The sequence below is a fragment of the Myotis lucifugus genome, unplaced genomic scaffold, assembly GCF_000147115.1.
Source record: "Myotis lucifugus unplaced genomic scaffold, Myoluc2.0 scaffold_19, whole genome shotgun sequence".
Taxonomy (NCBI): domain Eukaryota; kingdom Metazoa; phylum Chordata; class Mammalia; order Chiroptera; family Vespertilionidae; genus Myotis; species Myotis lucifugus.
In genome coordinates, this window is record NW_005871067.1 from 7,459,027 (window position 1) to 7,464,770 (window position 5,744).

The window sequence follows — 5,744 nt, forward strand, 5'->3', positions numbered from 1 at the left end:
AGTGGGGAATCTGGGTTCAGGAAACAGTCATTCCAGCTGGCTGTTGTTATTAACCACATTAAGGGGTAATTTTATGGGGCTACCTGGTCTATGGAGAAGGAAATGAACTATAGAAAAATAAATGAACATTCTAAAAGGAAGAAAATCTGTAAACTAGAAAATACCCCTGAGATCAGAGCCTCCAATCTATCACTTTACACAGGAAGGCCCAGAGAGGGGAAGTTTCTGGCCAGGAACACCTAACATGTTAGTAGCAAAGCAGGTACTAACTAGGAGGTAAGCCTCTGACCCCTTATTTACAGTTCTTCCCAGTCCAGCCAGCTCCCCCTTCTCTCCCCCCCCACCCCCACCCAGACAGTCCCTCTGCCTCACTGACTCACAGTTGAACAGACAGTCTCATTATTCCTCCTTCCTCTAATCTCCAAGTCAATCCTCCATAGCCTTCCCCATCCCTCCTGCCCTGTGGGCACCATATAGTCTGAGAGGCATGAGATCTGGGCTCTTCCTGAATCCTTTTGGATGCTTAAATGAGCTGTCAGCCACCAACTACACTGAAGACAAGACGAAAGGCATTTGTGTTTCTTACACTGTCCCCAACTGCCAGGCCCAGTACTAGAGAACAGACCCTTTGTGCACCAAGGGGGCATCAGAAAAAGTCCTCTGGGGGCGGAGAGAGAGGAAATTGTCTATGGAAGTCCAGCAAATGTTTTCATTTAAACAAACAAGCAAACATTTGGAATTGCACTGTAACTAATGCACAACTGTTTTCTAGATTTTCATGTGCTGGGAGAGGAGGTGTGTTTATTAACCTGGTCAAAAGACTTCAGGCAAGCCCTAACCGGTTTGGCTCAGTGGATAGAGCATCAGCTTGCGGACTCAAGGGTCCCAGATTCGATTCTGGTCAAGGGCATGTACCTTGGTTGCGGGCACATCCCCAGTAGGGAGTGTGCAGGAGGTAGCTGATCGATGTTTCTCTCTCATCGATGTTTCTAATTCTCTCTATCCCTCTCCCTTCCTCTCTGTAAAAAATCAATAAAATATATTAAAATTAAAATAAAAAAATAAAAATCATCATTCTCCCCTTAAAAAAAAAAAAAGACCTCACGCTTTGCTGCCCCAGCCTTGTTCCCAAACCATTTAGCATGCAAATGAGACATAGGCACTGGGGCATGAAGGGGGGCACAAAGGGGACCACCAAGTAACACTGCACAGGTCTTGAGCAGTTGAGGAAGGAAACCCAAATGGGGCTGCCCTGAAAGTGAAGGAAGGCACTAGGGAGAAGGGAGAAGGATGGGGCAGCCATCCCATTTCCACCAGGGACAATTTTCATTGGTTTGGTCTGGGCTGATACCAAGGCTAGGAGCTAGCTGGTTTGGTCCCCAAGGACTGTGCCAGCTCACATATGTGAGTACACCAGACTGGGGCCCAGCAGTACGTGAGTCGGTGCCAATATTAACCCAGTGGGGCTACCTACCCAATAGTAACCACTGCACTAAGGCCAGGAGGGCATTGCAAAGGTGTTTGCATAACAGAAACTAGCACAGGAGACCCAAAGAAACCCTTCAGGATGGGTGGAGGGAGACTATACCTCCATAAGTCTCTGGTGGTTTTGCTTTGGTTTCAGAAAGACCAAGAGGGCCCCTGGCCAGGTTGCTTTTTCTCCTCCCAGCTGCTTCTGTCTCTCTCAGGCACCTGGACACAAAACAGCTGAGCAGATAAACAAGTCACCACCTGCTCCCTCCTCCCCCATGACACTGCTCCCGTCCCCAAGTCCCACCCCTTCTTTCTTGCACTCTCTCCCTCCACTCCTCCCTGAAGCTGAACTTTTCTAGCAGCAGCTGCTGCAGCCAGCTCTCTCCCCTCCTGTGCCTGTTTCCAGCAGTACCCCCCAGCCGGGCCCCCCTCCGTCTCCTCCTCCCACCAAAGGCAAATGAGGACCATGTATACAGAGCCCTGGGTTCTCCCTCCTCCCAAAGACATTTCAAACAAAACAGTGTGCTTTCAGAAATTAATTCCTGGAGCTTTGGGGTCCCCAAGTGAAATGAGTTGATGGCATCCACAGTCCTGGAGCCACTGTCTGGCCACTTGGCCCAGAGCCCCTGCACAGGGAAGCTGGAAGGAAGGGGTTAACCTGAGCAGAAACAGGAGGGGCCTAGCTCCATTCCAAACTGAGGGAGGCAGAGCCTTGGGATGAGGGTGGCAGGAAGCAGTTTAAACCCTGAATAAAAGCCACCTTTCTAGTAACTTCTGTGTGTGCACAAGGTATGCTCATATTAACAAAATAAAGGTTATCACAACAGACTCTGGGTTTGATAGTCAGCAGCTCTGAGTTGGTGCTGTTTAATAAGTCCCCAGTGCCAATGGAAGGTATTCCTGAGGGCCGAGAGTGGTGGTGGTTGGGAGGTTGAATGAGGAACAGGTGACCTGGCAGTGCCTCCTCCCAGGGAGGGGTGTGTGCAGCGAGAGAGCCCCCAGTGGTTTCCCTGGCAATTTAGAGTTTAAATTTGGGTTACTATTGGCTCAACCAGCCTGTCTTTACCTCCAAGCTTCCATATTTCCTCAGATCTTTATCTTTACTGTTTGTTTGTTTTTCATTTTTATAAACCTTGTGTTGAGGGCTGACTTTTCAATAGATTACAGCAAGGGAGCTGCTCTACGGCTATGAAATTCCGACCTAGAAGCAGGTCCTCTACGAATGGTTTAGCACCAGGTTCCCCATGAACATGTGTTGCCTGACAGGTGAAGGGATGGCCCCCTTTCTAGCAGCACCCCGTTTCCCAGGATAAGGGGCTCTCCACATTGGCCTTGGCCCCATGTAAGGCAGGGCATGCCACACCACATGGGTGTGACGTGACGTCATGGCAGAAGACAGGCTATCTGAGGACAACTGAGACTCCGATTCTGACTTAGAGGTGTTCAGTGGTAATCCCACAGATAGTAGCTTTGCCCCATTGGCTCCTGAGCCAAGCATATACACCAAATGTCTGAACTTGAGTCTATCTTTACTGCCTTATGGATACGGCAAGGCATGGATTTCTTTGAGGAAAACAAACCTGCCTTCTATTTGCCAACTGTTTCCAATTTGTCTACAATGCTATTTTGTGGAAAATAGCAGGAGTACTGACTGAGTGCTGAGTTTGAAACAGTCAATGGCTATGTGGCCTTTGACAAATTACATAACCTCTGTTATCAGTTTTCTCAATGATAACATGGAAATAATATTTCACACATATAACTACTCTTTATTTTTCAGGTGGAGTTAAGTGACAAAGTACAGTTACACACATAAAACATCAAGCATTCTGCTGGGGCTGGCTTGATGCTCAATTAAAGTCCCCCCTCCCTTGTTTTGTATTCTCTGGGATACAAAATGGAAACACCAAATGGACAATATATAGTGGAAGTGGCAGGAGCAAAGGGGACCAAACAGTGATTCTGAGGAGGCACCTGTAGGCTCACTGGATGGGGAAGGAGGAGGAGCCAGGTGAAACTTCTCAGGAAGGAAGTTAGTGGACAGTTTTTTTGTAGAGCAGTGTTTCTCATCCTCAACGTCACTGACATTTTGGGCCATGTACTTCTTTGTTGTAAGGGGCCCATACATTGCAGCATGCTCAGCAACATCACTGGCATCTCTCCACTAGATGCCAGCAGAAGCCCTCCCCCCAGTTATGCCAATCAAAATATCTGTAGATACTGCCAAATGTCCCCTGGGAGGAAAATCAGGCTGTGCTCATAGTAGGGAGTCAGTAAAGAAGGCTAGAAGGATGGATGTTCACCCATACCTTTCTTCTTTTTTTCGTTTTGTTAATTTTCACCTGAGGATATTTTTCCAATTGATTTTTAGAGAGAGTGGGACGGAGAGAGAAAGAGACATCAATGTGAAAAAGACACATTGATTGGTTGCCTCCCGCACGCACCCCAACCAGGACTGAGGATCAAACCTGCAAACCAGATATGTGCCCTTGACCCCTTGACTGGGAATCTAACCCAAGACCCTTCAGTCCTTGGACAGGGCTCTAGCCACTGAGCAACTGGTCAGGGCTGCCCTCGTTTTTTAAAAATTATTTTTAATTGATTTAGAGAAAGGAAGGGAGAGGACGAGAGATAGAAACATTAATAACAGGGAAACATTGACTGGCTGCCTCCTGCATGCCCTCTACTGATGATTGAGCCTGCAACTCAGGCATGTGCCCTGATCAGTAATCGAACTGTGACCTCCTGGTTCATGAACCAATGCTCAACTATTGAGCCACACTTGCCGGGCTGCCCTCATTTTTTGGCTCAACTAGTGAGCTTTATGCCCTTAGACAAACCATCTTATCTCTCTGCAACTGCCTTTTTGTGCAGTATGGGAGTGGAATCCATGTTCTAAGTCAGTGGTTCTCAACCTTCCTAATGCCACAACCCTTTAATACTCCGGGTACTCGTATGTGGGCGTATCTGCATGTGGGCGGACCCCCCTGGAGACGGATAGAGGAGCGGTGTCTCGGTTCCTAAGACCATCGAAAATATGTGTTTTCCGATGGTCTTAGGTGACCCCTGTGAAAGGGTCATTCGACCCCCAAAGGGGTCTCGACCCACAGGTTGAGAACTGCTGTTCTAAGTGAAGCATAGTAACCTCCATCTTGTATAAAAACGGCTGTTTGAAATTCTCTGCTATTGTTAGATAGTCCCTTGTTCTGTAAAATCTGTCATTTTTAGACAGTCTCTTATTCTATAAAATAACTGTTTTTGTTTGAATAATAGAAAAAGGTAAAAACTTAACTGTCTGACCTTGCAAGCTAGCCATCTAACATAATGGACTAATACTGATAATAATTCCCATATTCTTATGCCAAATGTTTGTTCTTTATGTATCCAAGATTACAAATTGTCCCTAACAATAACTCACACAGAGCTCTTTGTAAAATCTGCAGACAAAGCAGCTCAAAAGGTATAACTGTGTGACTTCGCTCAGAGATTTGGAAGAAACACCTCCCTCTGGACCACGCACAATAAATGACTCCTAATTAATTGGCTCATTAAAGCATCTCGTATCTATCCCGCTGATTTACGATACAACATAAGGTCCCTTCCAGCTATAAGCTCTAAGGTCCATGATCACCATAAAGTGATTAAATCAACTGGGTAGTCAGGGCATTGTAAAGTTCCATCTTACTGCACTATAAGCCAGCAGGATAATTCTCCACATATCTTTGTTAAGAACTATCATTGCCAAAAATATTTCATAAGTTCTTACCAAATGGAAAGCACTATGCTAGCCACTGTGGGGCATAGAAAGAATTTCCCCCTTTCCTTCAAAGGTTCACAATCTAGTTAAAGAGAAAAATAATTCCAAGAAAAGGTCATGAATGAAGAATGCCTCACATTCTCCAATGGCTTTGAAGTCAGGCAGGCTGAGTTTGACAACTGGTTCCACCACTATGAGCTCTCCTGCAAGTCACTTAATCTCAATTTCTTCATCTGTAAAGTGGGCATAATAATGGCACCTAGGCTGCAGGGTAATTGCAAGAGTTAAATGAAATTACACATGCATGGTGCTTGGCACATAATTAATTGCAAAACAAATTGTTAATAGCAAATTGTTATTGGATATTCTGCATAGGCACTCTGATAGGCTCTGGGAACATAGAGATGAGGAACAGGGCTCCTGCCTTGGAGAAGCTCACCAGATGGTAGAGAAACAAGTACCAAGTACAATGTCCTGAGAGGCCTGTGACACAGCCAGGTAGGAGGGGCATGGA